This window comes from Moschus berezovskii, chromosome 6 (genome assembly GCF_049115385.1).
Source record: "Moschus berezovskii isolate FMDL1 chromosome 6, NW_MosBer_1.0, whole genome shotgun sequence".
Taxonomy (NCBI): Eukaryota; Metazoa; Chordata; class Mammalia; order Artiodactyla; family Moschidae; genus Moschus; species Moschus berezovskii.
Genome location: NC_142465.1, coordinates 45228398 through 45248147, shown reverse-complemented (window position 1 = coordinate 45248147; position 19750 = coordinate 45228398).

Below are 19750 nucleotides of genomic sequence, written 5' to 3'. Positions count from 1 at the left end.
GATAAGAAAGCTTTCCTAAGTGAACAATGCAAAGGAAGAGAGGAAAACAATAGAATGGGAAAGACTAGAGATCTCTTCAAGAAAATTAGAGGTACCAAGGGAACATTTCATGCAAAGATGGGCACATAAAGAGCAGAAACAGGATGGACCGAACAGAAGCAGAAGATATTAAGAAGACGTGGCAAGAATACACAGAACTATACAAAAAAGTCTTGATGCCCCGTGTAATATTGATGGAGTTATCACTCACCGAAAACCAGACATCCTGGAGTGGGAAGTCAAGTGGGCCCTAGGAAGCATCACTACAAACAAAGCTAGTGGAGGTGATGGAATTCAGCTGAAGCATAAAAGATTGTTCGGTTTTCCAGAAGGAGCTCATAAGAGAGGACTCCCTTCCCAATCCTTCTTTGGATAAAGACCAGACTTTGGTGTGATTGGTTGTGGTTCATTTCACTTGCCCCATGGTATCTTCCATTCCACATTACTGTGCAGTATTCACTTTTCATCACTGTCACAATTTGTTTTAAAACTAGAATTTTTTTGTTACATTTAAGTAGAGAATCATATGCAGAAATATGGTCAAGAAGGTTTTTTCACTTCTACAAAACCCAAACATCAAAGCGATTAAGATAACCAAGCTGGGGCAAATGACACTATATGCTTGATTTGATTAGTTTGAGTATGTCAGCTATTTCCCACTTGTCATAATGTTGATTGTTCTTTATTAATGCCTTGATTTGATTGCTACAAACTTCAGCTGGTCTACCTGACCACAGAGCATTGTCCAGTGAGAAATCTCCAGTGCAAAACATCTCAAACCACTTTTAAAAAAAATTAATCATTTTAATTGGATGCTAATTACAATATTGTAGTGGTTTTTCTATACATTAACATGAATCAGTCATGGGTGTACATGTGTCCCCCATCCTGAACCTCCCTCCCACCTCCCTTACCATCCCATTCCTCAGGGTCATCTCAGTGCACCAGGCCTGAGCACCCCATCTCAGGCATCAAACCTGGACTGACGATCTGTTTCATATGGTAATATACATGTTTCAATGCTATTCTCTCAGATCATCCCACCCTTGCCTTCTCCCACAGAGTCCAAAAGACTGTTCTATACATCTGTGTCTCTTTTGCTGTCTTGCATATAGGGTCGTTGTTACCATATTTCTAAATTTTATATATATACATTAATATACTGTATTGGTGTTTTTCTTTCTGACTTACTTCACTCTGTATAATAGGCTCCAGTTTCATCCACCTCATTAGAACTGATTCAAATGCATTCTTTTTAATAACTGAGTAATACTCCATTGTGTATATGTACCACAACTTACTTATCCATTCGTCAGTGGACATCTAGGTTGCTTCCATGTCCTAGCTATTGTAAACAGTGCTGTGATGAACATTGGGGTACACATGTCTCTTTCAATTCTGGTTTCCTCAGTGTGTATGCCCAGCAGTGGGATTGCTGGGTCATATGGGAGTTCTAGTTCCAGTTTTTTGAGGAACCTCCACGCTGTTCTCCATAGTGGCTGTACTAGTTTGCATTCCCACCAACAATGTTAAGAGGGTTCCCTTTTCTCCACACCCTCTCCAGCATTTATTGTTTGTAGACGTTTTGATAGCAGCCATTCTGACTGGCGTGAAATGGTACCTCATTGTGGTTTTGATTTGCATTTCTCTGATAATGAGTGATGTTGAACATCTTTTCATATGTTTGTTAGCCATCTATATGTCTTCTTTGGAGAAATGTCTGTTTAGTACTTTGGCCCATTTTCAAACCACTTTTTTGACTCATTTAATCAGTCACAACACCCTTTCCATTCACAGAACAAATTTTTCTTGTTTTTCAGTTGCATTTTACCTTTCTTGAAATAATAAATCATAATATGCTAAAAATGTTGCTTTCCCCTTCCATTTAAATTATTCAATTGGCTACACAAAAATTCAACAATTTTGATAAGCTTTTTAAAAACTGCATGCTGATATGGCAGCTGTCACAAAACAATCTAACAAAACTGTTTTGAATGAAATTAAAGAGAACTTAGCACTACTAGAGTCATCTTCAGAGAAGGCAATGGCAAGCCACTCCAGTACTCTTGCCTAGAAAATCCCATGGACGGAGGAGCCTGGTAAGCTGCAGTCCATGGGGTCACTAAGAGTCAGGCACGACTGAGTGACTTCACTTTTCACTTTCACACATTGGAGAAGGAAATGGCAACCCACTCCAGTGTTCTTGCCTGGAGAATCCCAGGGATGGGTGAACCTAGTGGGCTGCCATCTATGGGGTCGCACAGAGTCAGACATGACTGAAGCGACTTAGCAGCAGCAGAGTCATCTTACAGAAAACAAACAAACAAACAAGCAAACTTTTTGGCCAACCCAGTAGTATTATGCCATCTGTTAATAGTGAGTTTTATTTCTTCGCTTCCAATTTGGATGACCTTCCTTTCTTTCTTTTTGGTCTGATTGCTGTGGATAGGACTTCCAATACTGTGTTAAGTAGAAATGGTGAGAGCAGGCATCCTTGTCTTCCTTCTGATTTCAGAGGGAAAGTTTTCAGTTTTCACCACTGACTGTAATATCAGATGTGAGTTTGTCACAAATGGCCTTTATTATGTTGAGATATGTTTCTTCTGTATGAACTCTGTTGAGAGTTTTCACCATGCATGAGGGTCAAATTTGGTCAAACACTTTTTCTAACTTTACTGTGGTGATCATGTAATTTTTATCCCTCATTTTTTAGTGTGGTATAACATTGATATGTAAGTAGTGAACCAGTCTTGCATCCTTGGAATAAACCTCACTAAAGCTGAAGCTCCAATACTTTGGCCACCTCATGCAAAGAGTTGACTCACTGGAAAAGACTCTGATGCTGGGAGGGATTGGGGGTGGGAGGAGAAGGGGACAAAGAGAATGAGATGGCTGGATGGCATCACCAACTCGATGGAGGTGAGTTTGAGTGAACTCCGGGAGTTGGTGATGGACAGGGAGGCCTGGTGTGCTGTGATTCATGGGGTCGCAAAGAGTCGGACACGACTGAGTGACTGAACTGAACTGAATCATCATATATGATCCTTTTAATATATTTTGGGATTCTGCTTCTTAATATTTGTTTGAAGAGTTTTTGTATCTCTTTGAGAGATATTATTGTTGTTCTTATGAGAGATATTATTGTTTTGTTCAGTTGCCAAGTCGTGTCCGACTCTTCATGGCCCTATGAACTGCAGATTGCCAGACTTCCCTGTCCCTCACCATCTCTCAGAGTTTTTCCAAGTTCATGTCCATTGCTTGATGATGTCATCCAACCATCTCATCCTCTGTCACCCTCTTTTCCTTCTGCCTTCAATCTTTCCCAGCATCAGGATCTTTTCCAATGAGTTGACTGTTTGCATCAGGTTATCATACTACTCCCTTCTGGTCTGCAAAGTTGCTGCTAAAAAATTAACTGATAACCTTATAGAGGTCATTTTACATGTGACTCTTTTTCTCTTGGTGTCTTTACAATTTTCCTGTTATATTTAACCTTTGCTATTTTAATCACATTATGGTCTGGAACTCATTGGATTCATCTTGTTTGGGAGTGTCTGTGCTTCCTATAACTGGATATCTATCCTTCTCCAGGTTCAGGAAGTTTTCAGCCATAATCTCATCATACACATTTTCTACTCCTTTCTCTCTCTCTTCTCCTTCTGAGACTCCTATAAGGTAAATGTTAAATCCTTGATGTTGTCTCTGAGATGTCTTAAGCTATTTGCATCTTTAAAAAATTACGTTTTTCTTTTTGCTGTTTTAAATGGGTGATTTCCATTGTTCTATCTTCCAGATCACTTACGTGTCCTTTTGTATTATCTAAACTGCTTTTTAAAAAGCAGAGACATCACTTTGCCAGCAAAGGTCCGTCTAGTCAAGGCTATGGTTTTTCCCGTGGTCATGTATGGATGTGAGAGTTGGACGGTGAAGAAAGCTGATCGCCGAAGAATTTGATGCTTTTGAACTGTGGTGCTGGAGAAGACTCTTGAGAGTCCCTTGGACTGCAAGGAGATCCAACCAGTCCATTCTAAAAGAGATCAATCCTGGGTGTTCATTGGAAGGACTGATGCTAAAGCTGAAACTTCAATACTTTGGCCACCTCATGCTACAAGTTGACTCACTGGAAAAGACTCTGATGCTAGGAAAGGTTGGGGGCGGGAGGAGAAGGGGATGGCAGAGAATGAGATGGCTGGATGGCATCACTGACTCTGTGGACATGAGTTTGAGTGAACTCCGGGAGTTGGTGATGGACAGGGAGGCCTGGCGTTCTGTGATTCATGGGGTCGCGGAGAGTTGGACACGACTGAGCGACTGAACTGAACTGAACTGGAGACTGCTTTTAATTTTCTCTAGTGTCATTTTTTAAAAATTCAGTTATTCACTTCAGCTCTGATTTGTTCTTTTTTAGACCTTCTGATTCTTTGTTAAAATTCTCACTGTGTTCATCTATTCTTTTCCCCAGTTAGTTAGCTTTTTATGTTTTTTATTTGAAATATTTTATCAGGTAAATTATTTTTCTCTGTATCATTAGGTTCTTTCAAGGTTTTTTTTTTTTTTTCCTTTAATTTGAATCATATTTGTTTAACTTTGCCTTTGTAAAATTTGGTGAAATAGTTAGTATTCTGTTCTTTAAAGTGGTTCCTTATGTGGGAGCATCATTATGCATTCTTCATGTACTAAGCGTTCTTCACCCTACACTTAAGCTTGTTCCCTTCTGAGTGTGTGCAAGGGCAGGTGCTCTGGCAATTGCAGTCTGTATCCTTGAGCTAGTCTTGCTCCCTTTGAGGGTGCACATTGATGGCCACTCGTGTTGGTAATCTCTTCCCTGAAATTAGTCTTGTCCCCCTCCCCGCTCCCCAAGTGTGTGCCTCAACTTCCATGCTGGCAATGATTTCCTCTACCTTGGTCAGAAGCAGGACTTAGGTCAGAACTGGTTCTATTCCCTCCATGTGCACATTCTCATTGGCAATGGCAACCACTGCCTTAGTGGGGAGTAGTAATGAAGAAAGAGGCTCTAAAGTGGGATCTTCATATGGGCTGAGTGGGTCTGGGGGCACACTAGTTGTAATCCTGGCAAGCTGGCCAGAGCCTCGGGCAGTTTTCAATCTTCTGCCTACACATCGTGACTAGGAGTAAGCAAGTCTGTGTGTATGCTTCTTAAGAGCAGAGTCTTGGTTTCTACAATCCTCCTGTAGGCCCCACTGGCTTTTAAACTAGCCAGTTGTGTTCATTATTCCAGTCTTAGACCTCAGAGCTGGGGTGCCTAATAAGTAACTTGAATTCCTTGATCTCCAGAGAAGATCACCAAGCCTGTGATTTCCCCCTCCTTTTCTGTGTTCTCTATTAGGGGTGCAGGTCTTGAGTAGATGCAGGCCTCTTTCTCCTTCCTGCCAGACCCTGTGTGGAACTTTCTTCACATCCTTGGTTACAGAAAAGCTCTTCTACTAGTCCCCAGGTTGATTTCAGTGAGACCAGATCTATACAGTTGTAGTTCTGATGTGTTTGTGAGGGGAGATGAGCCCAACATCTTCCTTCTCTACCATCTTGATCTCCTTTGGTGAACTATTTTTAACATAACAATTTACTTATAAACTCCAAATGAAGCAAGTAAGAATGTTTATGTGTAAAGTTTAAGAAAATTCACAAACTTCTTGATAAAGCCAGTAGAATATTTAAAAGTGAGAAATCTTGACTTTGGGAAGATTTCAATATGAGAGGACAAATGAGATCATCTGTTGGGATTGTCTCTAACGTGCATGCTTAGATGGATAAAGGTGAGTGTAGAGATTGTAAGGGAGGAAGAAATGTTTTTCTTCTACCCTTCTAGATTCTTCTGACTGACCTAAGAATTAAATTGATGTGGAGATAGGTTAATAGTAGACGATTTAGTAGAAAATCTAACTTTTAATGACACGTACACACCGGACAGCTCCAGAAAAAACTGAGTAACTCACTAAAAGGAACAAAACCCTTACTTAACTACAATTCTCAGCTAAAGAAAAAAAGGGATATTGGGGGGAATTGATTTGGAACTCAAGGAGAGGAAGGCAATTTACATGACTATGGAAAAACAAGTTTGGTAAATAGATGTTTGCTTAGTTGTGCAGAGACAATGAGACACAGCATGAAATGTCAACAAACAGACTTTGCTTGGTTCCTTCCTGTCTAAGCACTCAGTTCATACTATAGTTATTCATAGTAATAGCTCCCTTCCTGGACAAGGTCCTCTGCCTATACATTCTTTTAGACATTAAAGAGGAAAGTCCAAGTTTCTTCTTGAGCCTTTTTGGCCCTTGATTGTTTCAACTTAAAATGATTCATTTACCAAAGAAACATTTTGGAGTGGCAAAAAATGCTCCCCTACAAGATGACTGTTTAAGGGTGTTAGAACAAAAGAGTATTTGCTAGAAATTTTACTAATAATGCTTAAGTATATGATGATTTAAATAAAGAAACTTGAAACTTCCCTGGCTGTCCAGTAGCTAAGACTACATTCCCAATGCAGAGAGCCTGGGTTCCATGCCTCTTCAGGGAACTGGATCCCATATGCTTCAACTAAGTTCTCACATGATGCAGTGAAGGTCAAAGATCCCATGTGCCACAACTAAGGCCCAGCACAGCCAAATAAATAAATATTTTAAAAAATAAGTAAACAAATTATAATAGTTAATTTCCTCAAGCTCTGTTTGATGAAATGGCAAGCTTCCCAGATTCTTTTTAACAATAGGCTCAGAGATTGAGGTCATTTTGCTACAGATCCTTACGCTTTTAAACATACAGTAAGTCTCAATGACTGAATATGACTCATCCTGTCTTTGCAGTAGTTATTTTTTTCCCTTCTTTGGGGCATGAATCGTAAACTGCGTTTAAAGTGGTGACAGCCTTGCTTTATTCCTTTCTATACTGTACACCCTGGGAGCATTTCAGAGAGTAACATTCTTAGAGTGTAAACTTGTGAAGGGAAATTTAAAAGCAAACATTCACTCTAGGAAAAAGCAGAGCAATGACAGCTTTTATTTCCAAGGTTCCAAAGGTTTTACTGAGAATAAGGAGAATCTCAGAGACTCAGCAAAAATTGGGACCTAGGCTATTTTTCTTGAGACATGTCCCTGCATACCTGTCCTTCTTTCACAATGTAGGAAAAAAATTTCATATTATCTTTAAAGTCTGGAACAGATTCATCTTTCTCTTGTTTGCAGGTTTGAATCATAGGCCAATCAGTGTGGGCAGAGAACTCTAGGAATAGCTTATGAAATATTGGCCGCTATTTCATGATTTTTTCTTGTTCATAAGGTGACCCTGTTGGATATTGATCTCAATCTCACTCTTGGGGTTGTGACATTCTGCTTCCTTCACCTATTGTGGGGCTTCACCAGGTCTTACCAGTATGTATAGAAGGTAGTTAAGATTTGCCAGTCTGGAGTCATAGGCCCTGAGGAAGATTACATTCCTTAGAAAACTTTTGGGAATCCTTCTTGGTTTAGGAAATTCTTTAACTGTGGCCTATAGGTTGGTTCCAAAGAATAGCAAGGAGAGATAAGAAAGCCTTCCTCAGTGATCAATGCAAAGAAATAGAGGAAAACAACAGAATAGGAAAAACAAGAGATCTCTTCAGGAAAATTAGTGATTCCAAAGGAACATTTCATGCAAAGATGGGCTCGATAAAGGACAGAAATGGTATGGACCTAACAGAAGCAGAAGATATTAAGAAGAGGTGGCAAGAATACACAAAAGAACTGTATAAAAAAGATCTTCACGACCAAGATAGTCACGATAACATGATCACTGACCTAGAGCCAGACCTCTTGGAATGTGAAGTCAAGTGGGCCTTAGAAAGCATCACTACGAACAAAGCTAGTGGAGGTGATGGAATTCCAGTTGAACTATTTCAAATCTTGAAAGATGATGCTGTGAAAGTGTTGCACTCAATATGACTGCAAATTTGGAAAACTCAGCAGTGGCCACAGGACTGGAAAAGGTCAGTCTTCATTTCAATCCCAAAGAAAGGCAATGCCAAAGAATGCTCAAACTACCGCACAACTGCACTCATCTCACATGCTAGTAAAGTCATGCTCAAAATTCTCCAAGCCAGGCTTCAGCAATATGTGAACCGTGAACTCCCAGATGTTCAAGCAGGTTTCAGAAAAGGCAGAGGCACCAGAGATCAAATTGCCAACATCCGCTGGATCATGGAGAAAGCAAGAGAGTTCCAGAAAAACATCTATTTCTGCTTCATTGACTATGCCAAAGCCTTTGACTGTGTGGATCACAATAAACTCTGGAAAATTCTGAAAGAGATGGGAATACCAGACCACCTGACCTGCCTCTTGAGAAACCTGTGTGCAGGTCAGGAAGCAACAGTCAGAACTGTACATGGAACAACAGACTGGTTCCAAATAGGAAAAGGAGTGCGTCAAGGCTGTATATTGTCACTTTGCTTATTTAACTTATATGCAGAGTACATCATGAGGAACGCTGGGCTGGATGAAGCACAAGCTAGAATCAAGATTGCTGGGAGAAATAGTAATAACCTCAGATATGCAGATAACACTACCCTTATGGCAGAAAGTGAAGAGGAACTCAAAAGTCTTGATGAAAGTGAAAGAGGAGAGTGAAAAGGTTGGCTTGAAGCTCAACATTCAGAAAACAAAGATCATGGCATCTGGTCCCATCACTTCATGGGAAGTAGATGGAAAAACAGTGGAAAGAGTGTCAGACTTTATTTTTTTGGGCTCCAAAATCACTGCAGATGCTGATTGGAGTCATGAAATTAAAAGACGCTTACTCCTTGGAAGGAAAGTTATGACCAAACTTGATATATTAAAAAGCAGAGACATTACTTTGCCAACAAAAGTCCGTCTAGTCAAGGCTATGGTTTTTCCCGTGGTCATGTATGGATGTGAGAGTTGGACTGTGAAGAAAGCTGATCGCTGAAGAATTGATGCTTTTGAAGTGTGGTGTTGGAGAAGACTCTTGAGAGTCCCTTGGACTGCAAGGAGATCCAACCAGCCCATTCTAAAGGAGATCAATCCTGGGTGTTCATTGGAAGGATTGATGCTAAAGCTGAAACTCCAATACTTTGGCCACCTCATGCGACGAGTTGACTCACTGTAAAAGACTCTGATGCTGGGAAATGTTGGGGGCGGGAGGAGAAGGGGACAACAGAGAATGAGATGGCTGGATGGCATCACCGACTCTGTGGACATGAGTTTGAGTGAACTCTGGGAGTTGATGATGGACAGGGAGGCTTGGCGTGCTGTGATTCATGGAGTCGCAGAGTCGGACATGACTTAGCGACTGAACTGAAGATGTTTAAGATCTTCTTTTTATGCATATATATATATATATATACACATACATATATAAATTCTACCAGAGTTAAAACAAAACAAAACAAAACAAAATTACTTGATACAGTGAGTTCAGCATTCTATGCATACTTTTCCAAAGTAAATCTTTAATATGAGCTTCCCTGGTGGCTCAACTGGTAAAGAACCTGACTGCCAATACAGGAGATGCAAGAGACATGTGATCAATCTCTGGGTCTGGAAGATACCCTGGGGAAGGAAATGGCAACATGCTCCAGTATTCTTGCCTGGAAAATTCCATGAACACCAGAGCCTGGTGGACTACAGTCCATAGGGTCGCAGAGTTAGACACAACCGCTTGTGCTTTAACACACACAAGTCTCTAATATTGCTAAATTGCAAAGGTCATATATTTTGGACATTTTTCAGTTACATTTCGCTTTTTTTTTTTTTTTTGCACTAACCATAGGAAGAACATTAAGCTAGATGCTGATACCCAATTGCATGCTTCTTATTTTAAACCAAAGTGCCCTCAGTTTTGGACTCTGCTTCAGTTACAAGGGTATGAAGAGAACTATACAGATTTTACTTGAAAATATCTCTTTAACAACAAATTAGTAAATCTTAAACTGTTGTTGAATGGCAGTCAGTAATCAGAATGATAAATGCATTTTTTCCCATTAGATACTGATGAAATTTTAACAGTGTATTTAAATATGTTAAATGCTCATATTTTATGTTTCTTAACTTTTATCTCAAAGATCTTGAAATAAGTCATAAACACCAAAGAGATTTTACTTTTGGAAGAGTCTCCTGGCAATAGGATGTGGATACTCTGGAGAGAATAAGTTATCTGTAATAATACCGGTACCAATCAGTGACTGGATGAACTCTGGTGGAGTTCCAGGCAGCATATTCAAAGGGTTCCTCAGCTTTGCTAATGATGAGTGTGTCTCTCAGTAAATTCTCTCTGCAGTAAGTTTTGTATTCTTAAAGTAAATTTCTAGCACAGTATATAATAGTTTTAACAGATATATTATTGGAAACCAAATATTAAAATTATCAGCATCATCTACTTTTTCTTGGGCTTATACAATTTTTGAGTGAAGGAATGTCACCATTGTTACAATAAGATGGACATCATTTGTTGCATATCAATACTTTGTCATGGACACATTCAATAATTCAGTTCAGTCACTCAGTCATGTCCGAATCTTTGCAACCCCATGAATTGTAGCATGCCAGGCCTCCCTGTCCACCACCAACTCCTGGAGTTTACCTAAATTCATGTCCATTGAGTTGGTGATGCCTTCCAACCATCTCATCCTCTGTCATCCCCTTCTCCTCCTGCCTCAATCTTTCCCAGTGTCAGAGTCTTTTCAAATGAGTCTGCTCTTCACATCAGGTGACCAAAGCATTGGAATTTTGGCTTCAACGTCAGTACTTCCAATGAACACCCAGGACTGATCTCCTTAAGGATGACTGGTTGGATCTCCTTGCAGTCCAAGGGACTCTCAAGAGTCTTCTCCAAGACCACAGTTCAAAAGCGTCAATTCTGCGTTCAGCTTTCTTTATAGTCCGACTCTCACATATATACATGACTACTGGAAAAACCATAGCCTTGACTAGACGGACCTTTGTTGAGGTCTCTGCTTTTCAATATGCTGTCTAGGTTGGTCATAACTTTTCTTCCAAGGAGTAAGTGTGTTTTAATTTAATGACTGCAGTCACCATCTTCAGTGATTTTGGAGCCCCCCAAAATAAAGTCAGCCACTGTTTCCACTGTTTCCCTGTCTATTTGCCATGAATTGATGGGACCAGATGCCATGATCTTCGTTTTCTGAATGTTGAGCTTTAAGCCAAATTTTCACTGTCCTCTTTCACTTTCATCAAAGTGAAAGAATTTTCAGGCTCTTTAGTTCTTCTTCACTTTTTGCCATAAGGGTGGTGTCATCTGTATATCTGAGGTTATTGATATTTCTCCTGGTAATCTTGATTCCAGCTTGTTTCTCTCCAGCTTGCTTCTTCCAGCCCAGCATTCCTCATGATGTACTCTGCATATAAGTTAAATAAGCAGGGTGACAATATACACCCTTGATGTACTTCTTTTCCTATTTGGAACCAGTCTGTTGTTCCATGTTCAGTTATAACTGTTGCTTCCTGACTTGCATACAGGTTTCTCAAGAGGCAGGTCAGGTGGTTTGGTCTTCCCATCTCTTGGGAGTGGCGGCAGCACGGCACAGGTGTGGCAGAGAGAAGATACCCCACATCTAAAGTCAGGAGCAATGGCCAAGAGGATCTACCACAAGTCCAAGGTCAGGAGCGGTGCCCGAGAGGAGCAACCTCACGTCCAAGGTCAGGAGCCATGGGCGAGAGGAGATACCCCATATCCAAGGTCAGGAGCCTCAGCCGTGAGGAGATACCCCACATAGAAGGTAAGAGAAACCCAAGTAAGATGGTAGGCGCTGAGAGAGGGCATCAGAGGGCAAACAGACTGAAACCACAATCACAGATAACTAGCCAATCCGTTCACATGGACCACAGCCTTGTCTAACTCATTGAAACTAAGCCATTCCATGTGGGGCCACTCAAGACAGATGGGTCATGGTGGAGCGGTCTGACAGAATGTGGTCCACTGGAGAAGGGAATAGCAAACCACTTGAGTATTCTTGCCTTGAGAACCCCATGAACAGTATAAAAAGGCAAAAAGATAGGACACTGAAAGATGAACTCCCCAGGTCAGTAGGTGCCCAATATGCTACTGGAGATCAGTGGAGAAATAACTCCAGAAAGAATGAAGAGATGGAGCCAAAGCAAAAACAACACCCAGTTGTGGATGTGACTGGTAATAGAAGTAAGGTCCGGTGCTGTAAAGAGCAATATTGCATAGAAACTGGGAATGTTAGGTCCATGAATCAAGCAAATTGGAAGTGGTCAAACAGGAGATGGCAAGAGTGAACGTCGACATTCTAGGAATCAGTGAACTAAAATGGACTGGAATGGGTGAATTTAACTCAGTGACCATTATATCTACTACTGAGGGCAGGGATCCCTTAAAAGAAATGGAACAGCCATCATAGTCAAAAAAGAGTCTGAAATGCAGTACTTGGATGCAATCTCAAAAACGACAGAATGATCTTTTTGTTTCCAAGGCAAACCATTCAATATCACAGTACTCCAAGTCTATGCCCCAACCAGTAATGCTGAAGAAACTGAAGTTGAATGGTTCTATGAAGACCTATAAGACCTTTCAGAACTAACACCCAAAAAGATGTCCTTTCCATCATAGGGGACTGGAATGCAAAAGTAGGAAGTCAAGAAACACCTGGAGTAACAGGCAAATTTGGCCTTGGAATAGGAAATGAAGCAGGGCAGAGGCTAATAGAGTTTTGCCAAGAAATGCACTGGTCATAGCAAACACCCTCTTCCAACAACACAAGAGAAGACTCTGCACATGGACATCACCAGATGGTTGACACCAAAATCAGATTGATTTTATTCTTTGCAGCCAAAGATGGAGAAATACAGCCAGCAAAACCTAAACTATACTGACTGATGGTATACAGTCAGAAAATAAGACTGGGAGCTGACTGTGGCTCAGACCATGAACTCCTTATCGCCAAAATCAGACTTAAATTGAAGAAAGTGGGGAAAACCACTATACCACTCAAGTGTGACCTAAGTCAAATCCCTTATGATTATACAGTGAAAGTGAGAAATAAATTTAAGGGACTAGATCTGATAGACAGAGTGCCTGATGAACTATGGACAGAGGTTCATGACACTGTACAGGAAACAGGGATCAAGACTATCCCCAAGAAAAAGAAATCCAAAAAACCAAAATGGCTGTCTGAGGAGGCCTTACAAATAGCTGTGAAAAGAAGAGAAGTGAAAAGCAAAGGAGAAAAAGAAAGATACATCCATTTGAATGCAGAGTTCCAAAGAATAGCAAGGAGAGATAAAAAAAAAAAACCTTCCTCAGCGATCAATGTATAGAAATAAAGTAAAGCATTAGAATGGGAAAGACTAGAGATCTCTTCAAGAAAACTAAAGATACCAAGGGAACATTTCATGCAAAGATGGGCACAATAAAGGACAGAAATGGTATGGACCTAACAGAAGCAGAAGACGTTAAAAAGAGGTGGCAAGAATACACAGAAGAACTGTACAAGAAATATCTTCATGACCCAGTTAATCAAGATGGTGTGATCACTCACCTAGAGCCAGACATCCTGGAATGTGAAGTCAAGTGGGCCTTAGGAAGCATCACTATGTATAAAGCTAGTGGAGTTGATGGAATTCCAGTTGAGGTATTTCACATCCTAAAAGATGATGCTGTGAAAGTGCTGTACTCAATATGTCAGAAAATTTGGAAAACTCAGCAGTGGCCACAGGACTGGAAAAGGGCAGCCTTCATTCCAATCCCAAAGAAAGGCAATGCCAAAGAATGCTCAAACTACCACACAATTGCACTCATCTCACACTCTAGTAAAGTAATGCTGAATATTTTCCAAGACAGGCTTCAGCAATATTTGAACCATGAACTTCCATATGTTTAAACTGGTTTTAGAAAAGGCAGAGGAACCAGAGATCAAATTGCCAGCATCTGTTGGATCATAGAAAAAGCAAGAGATTTTCAGAAAAACATCTATTTCTGATTTATTGCCTATGCCAAAGCCTTTGACTGTGTGGATCACAATAAACTGTGGAAAATTCAATAGGTAGTATTGAATTTTAACACTTGTTTAGAGGTTAGCATGGAAAGATCTAAAGAAAGAAAAATAGTAAATCAAGAAAACTAAAATAACTGAGGTTTAAATAACAGAGATAGGGAGGTTATAGTAAGTGGTGGAACTGGAGTTAGAAACCAGATATTTGACTCCAAAACTTCTGATGTTAATCATCATCGTCATAAAGTTTGATATTTTTGAGTTAGAAAAACAAAATATTTTATAGTGCATAGGCCAGGCAGGGTTCTAACGTTTTACATACATTTTATCATTCAATCCTCACAACAACCCTCCCTGAGAGATGGATACTCTGTCATAGGTGCCCAGAGGTTGAGCATGATTGGCCTGATAATTATAAACCTTGTAACCAGCTTATTATTATGCCTCACTGACTCTCTGGTTGAATAACAAAGTTAAAGAACTTTTAATCGAACCCCATATCTGATGGTTCAAGTCTTTCTCTAGTTGGCTTTCTGAGAGAAGGAATGCCTAGTTGCATTTTCAGAGGTAGTAAATTACAACTTCCCAAGGCCATCTAGTCCACCTCTGGAATATTTTTCCTCCTTTAGTTTATATCCATTGGTCAGAATTTTACCTCTTAGGACAAGCAATATAGAGAAAGTCTCATACCTCTTCTAATTTCAACTGAGAATTAAACTTTTTTTCCACTTGAGAAAAAAGATGTTTGGAATAAAAAATTGAATTTATGTGTCTTTAGATTTTTATATTAAAATATGCTAACGACACATAAATTCACTAAGATTTATAAACTTCCTCTATGTGCAGCATATTTTGATCTGTTTTTTTAAATTCTATTTACATTCTTTTAAAGAACATTAAAAAGTCCCTTCCACTCAAAAATATTTTGTTATGAAAACTTTCAAAACACAAAATAAATATATAAAAATGTCAAAATTAAGAATTATCAAACTTTTGCCAGATATAATCCGTCATTTTTCCGCTTTCTTTCGTGTTGCTGAAATATTTCAAAGCAAATGATAGACATTATATTATTTCACCTCTACATAAAAATTTCTAAAATTATAGATATTTCCTTGCATAACTACAATATGTTCTTTCCATTTTGAACTGGTGAAGATGGTTTTAGAAAAGATTGCTTCTAAGTGGTTTAAACTCCATACTTCAACATGAAGGCATGTTATAGTTTTAAATGTTTTGTTAGTAGTCATTTACGTTTTTTCATTTCTAAGTGAATCATCAACTTAGAAATCTTATTACTGAATAATTCTCTTTTAAAATCTCTCTTTCATTTTATTCTCTTGAAATTTCAAGAAGAACATAGAGTTTTTAGAGCTGTATATCGTTTACAAATAGCTTGCTTTTTCTTCTGAATGACTAACATGAGAGAAATGAAGTTTAAAATTGCTTGTGGCTCAAACAGGAAGTGTCAGACATAAAGTTAAGTGTGTAAAATATTACCCACAATTTAAAAAAAAGAGAACCAATTAAAAAGAAATCCAATGAACTACTTTTATTTTCTAACTTCTAGGTCCTATATTTTTCTTTCAGAAGTTTTGTTTTGAGCATTTTCTTAAATTTTACACGTTTGTTTAATCTTTTTTTTCCTAATGTGTCATTTCCTTTAATTGTAAAAAATAATCAGATGCCTACTGGAGAAGGAACGGCTTCCAACTTCAGTATTCTTGCCTGGAGAATTCCATGGACAGACAAGCCGGGCAGGCTACAGTCTGTGGGGTTGCAAAGAGTCAGGCACAGCTGAATGACTTTCACTTTCACTCTCATCTACAGGAGAGTTTTAGTGAGAAAAAAAGAGATAAAAATCACCCTAAAATACCAACATTCAGAAATAGCTGGGTGACCAATGTTAATATTAGATATACAGATTTAGGTAAAAATATTAACTATTTTAAAATATTTTGGACATTAGGGTTTCTTTCTTTTTTTTATTTGCTATCATACTTACCATTTTAAAAAACTTTATTGAGATATAATTCACATAGCATACAATTCATCCGTATAAAGCATACAATTCAATGATTTTTAATATATTTACAAATATGTGTAACTATCACCACCGTCAATTTTAGAGCATTTTAATTATCTTGAAAGAAACCATATGCTTTTTAGTTACTACTCCCATGTCCACCCATCCCATTTCTTCCCCAGCCCCTAAATCTAAGCAACCATCACTACTTCACTTGATCTTTTGTGACTAGCTTCTTTCATTTTGCCTGTGTTTTCAAGGATCATCCATGGTATAGCATGTGTTAGAACTTTATTATATTGGATACACAGGGCTTCCCAGATGACGCTAGTGGTAAAGAATCTGCCTGCCAATGTAGGAAATTCAGGAGATGCAAGAGACGCAGGTTTGATCCCTGAATCCTGAAGGTCCTCTGGAGTAGAGAGTGGCAACCTGCTCCAGTATTCTTGCCTGGAAAATTTCATGGACAGAGGAGCCTGGTGGGCTACAGTTCAAAGAGTCTCACATGACTCTGCAAAGAGTTGGACTTGACTGGATTGGATACACTACCTTTGGTTAATCTTTTTATCAGTTGATTTTAATAGCATACACAAAGTTTAACAATGAGCAACCTTACACATGTTTTTGTGTTTCTATCATTTTTGTTTTATTTGATATAAGAATTTTAGAAATGGAATTACTTGAATAAAGGGTATAAGTTCGTTCAGGGCTTTTAACTCAAGTTTATAGAAAAACTGACATCTCAGTTGCTGGTTCAACTAGCATATCCTTGATTACTGGGGAGAATGAGAAACTTTTCATGGTCTTTGAGTAATATTTTATGAGTTTCAATGTATTTTGCCTAATTTTATTTTGTGATGCCATTTTTTTTCTTCATTGGTTATAAGAGTTCTTTACAAAATGATAATCTCATTTTTGCATTTACACTGTTGTGTCTCTCTGTGTAAATTTTGCACATTTTCCTACAGTTTAATTTTCACATCTCCCAGCTATCTTCCCTAAAGCCTGAGCTCAGGTTTAAGTGCCCTGTAATCTCTCTGCCTTGCCTGATTACAAATAATGTTCACTTGACAATTTTGCTGGTTTGGCAGGAGAACTGGAGAGTTCCCAAACAGAGCTGTACATGTTTTTTGCCCAAGGGCATCAGCTGAGGAGAACTCATGGAGCTGAGATCATTCCCCGATTTGCAACCATCAGGGGAACATTTTCTACACTCTCCCCACGCACAGTAGCTTTTGGGTAGCAGCAGCCACAGGGACTGCATCTATGCTCTCTGCCTCTGCGTCCTCAGTCCCTACACAGGACTAATCAGAATTTAATACATGTTTGTTGAGGGAACGAAAGAAGAATAGGAAAGAAGAAAGAATGTTAAGTTTTTATCCACCATATACTTTGCAAATATATTCCCTCTGTCCTTTGCCAAGTAAAAGTTTAGTGTATTTGTATGCACAGTATTTAAACATTTAAAAATTCAGTTGAATATAATATTGTCCTTTGTAGTAGAGTTTTAAAAATTTTATACTCAGAAAACACTTTTACATTTTTAATTTTTATTTTTAGTCTCATAATCTGTCTAGAATTTATTCTGATGTTTATTCTAATGTGAGAAATAAACTTGTTGCTTCCATTGAATAACTTGAGTTTCTACAAAACTATTTAAAAATTTAATTCTTCCCTGTTAATTCATAGGGTTTCTCTGATCAGTACTAAGTTCCCATATACACTAAATTCTGTTTTAGATTTATCAATTCTGCACCATTGTTTAACAATATTTGCAACAATTATCTACTCTCCTATTGTTTTCACCTTGCAAAATACTTTAATATCTAATAAAACAAATTTTCTCTCTAAAATTTTTTTCAAAATTTTATCAGTTTTTCTAATGTGCCTTTGTAGATGTATCTTTAAAATAAACGTTATTGCACTAATAAAACCAGAGACATTTTTATTGGGATTATGTTATATTTGTAAATTAATTTGCAGATTACTTTAATGATTCAAAAGCTTTGTAGATCTTTTAAAAAATTATTTCATCGAGAAACATGGAATATCCATTTATTTTAAGTCATCATGCATTTAAAAAATTTTAAGGATGTTTTCTCTGTGTATTTATATGTTTAATAGACACTGAACACGTTTCTTATTAGGAAAATGCCTAAGGTTTTTGGGGAGGGAGTAGTTATTGTTTCTGTTAATGAAACTATGTAAATCCTTTTTCCCAGTTGAATTTTAGAACTCTACTGTTGTTATCTTGCAAACTACTTTGTTAACATTATTTTTTTCAGTTGCTGAGTTGTGTTTGACTCTTTGTGACCCCATGGACTGCAGCATGACAGGACTGCCTGTCATTCACCATCTCCCAGAGCTTCATCAAACTCATGTCCATTGAGTGAGTGATACCATCCAGCCATCTCATCCTCTGTTGCCCCTTTGCCTCCTGCCTTCAATCTTCCCTGGCATCAGTTTCTTTTCTAATGAGTCGGCTCTTTTCATCAGGTGGCCAAAGTATTGGAGCTTCAGCTTCAGCATCAGTCCTTCCAATGAATATTCAGGATTGATTTCCTTTAGAATGGACTGGTTTGATGTCCTTGCAGTCCAAGGGACTCTCAAGAGTCTTCCCAAACACCACAGTTCAAAAGCATCAATTCTTCGGTTTCAGCCTTCTTTATGGTCCACCTCTCACATCCATACATGACTACTGTAAAAAACCATACCTTTGACTAGATGAATCTTTGTTGGCAAAGTGATGTCTCTGCTTTTTAATACACTGTCTAGGTTTGTCATAGCTTTTCTTTCAAGGAACAAATGTCTTTTAATTTCATGACTGCAGTCACCATCTGCAGTGATTTTGAAACCCAAGAAAATAAATTCCATTGCTTCCCCATCTATTTGCCATGATCTCAGTTTTTTAAATCTTGAGTTTTAAGCCAGCTTTTTCACTCTGCTCTTTCACCTTCATCAAAACGCTCCTTAGTTCCTCTTTGCTTTATGCCATTAGGGTGATGTCATCTGCATGTCTGATGTTATCAGTGTTTCTCCCAGCAATCTTGATTCCAGCTAGTGTTTAATTAAGCCTGGTAGTTCTAATGATGTACTCTGCATATAAGCTAAATAAGCAGGGTGATAATATAAAGCTTTGACTCCTTTCCCAATTTGGAACCAGCCTGTTGTTCTGTGTCCAGTTGTAACTGTTACTCTTGAACTGCATACAGGTTTTTCAGGAGGCATGTAAAGTGATCTGCTATTCCCCTGCTTGGGGCTTCCCTGGTGGCTCAGAGGTTAAAGCGTCTGCCTCCAATGCGGGAGACCTGGGTTCGATCCCTGGGTCGGGAAGATCCCCTGGAGAAGGAAACGGTAACCCACTCCAGTATTCTTGCCTGGAGAATCCCATGGACGGAGATACCTGGTAGACTACAGTCCACGGGGTCGCAAAGAGGTGGACACTACTGAGCGACAGAACGGAACGGATTCCCCTGCTTTGAAGAATTTTCCAGTTTGTTGTGATCCACACAGTCAAAGACTTTAGCGTAGTCAATGAAGAAGAAATAGATGTTTTTCTGGAATTCTCTTGCTTTTTCTATGATCCAGTGGGTGTTGGCAATTTGATCTCTGGTTCCTCTGCCTTTTCTAAACCCAGCTTGAACATCTGGGAGTTCTCAGTTCATGTACGGTTGAAGGATAGCTTGGAGAGTTTTGAGCATTACTTT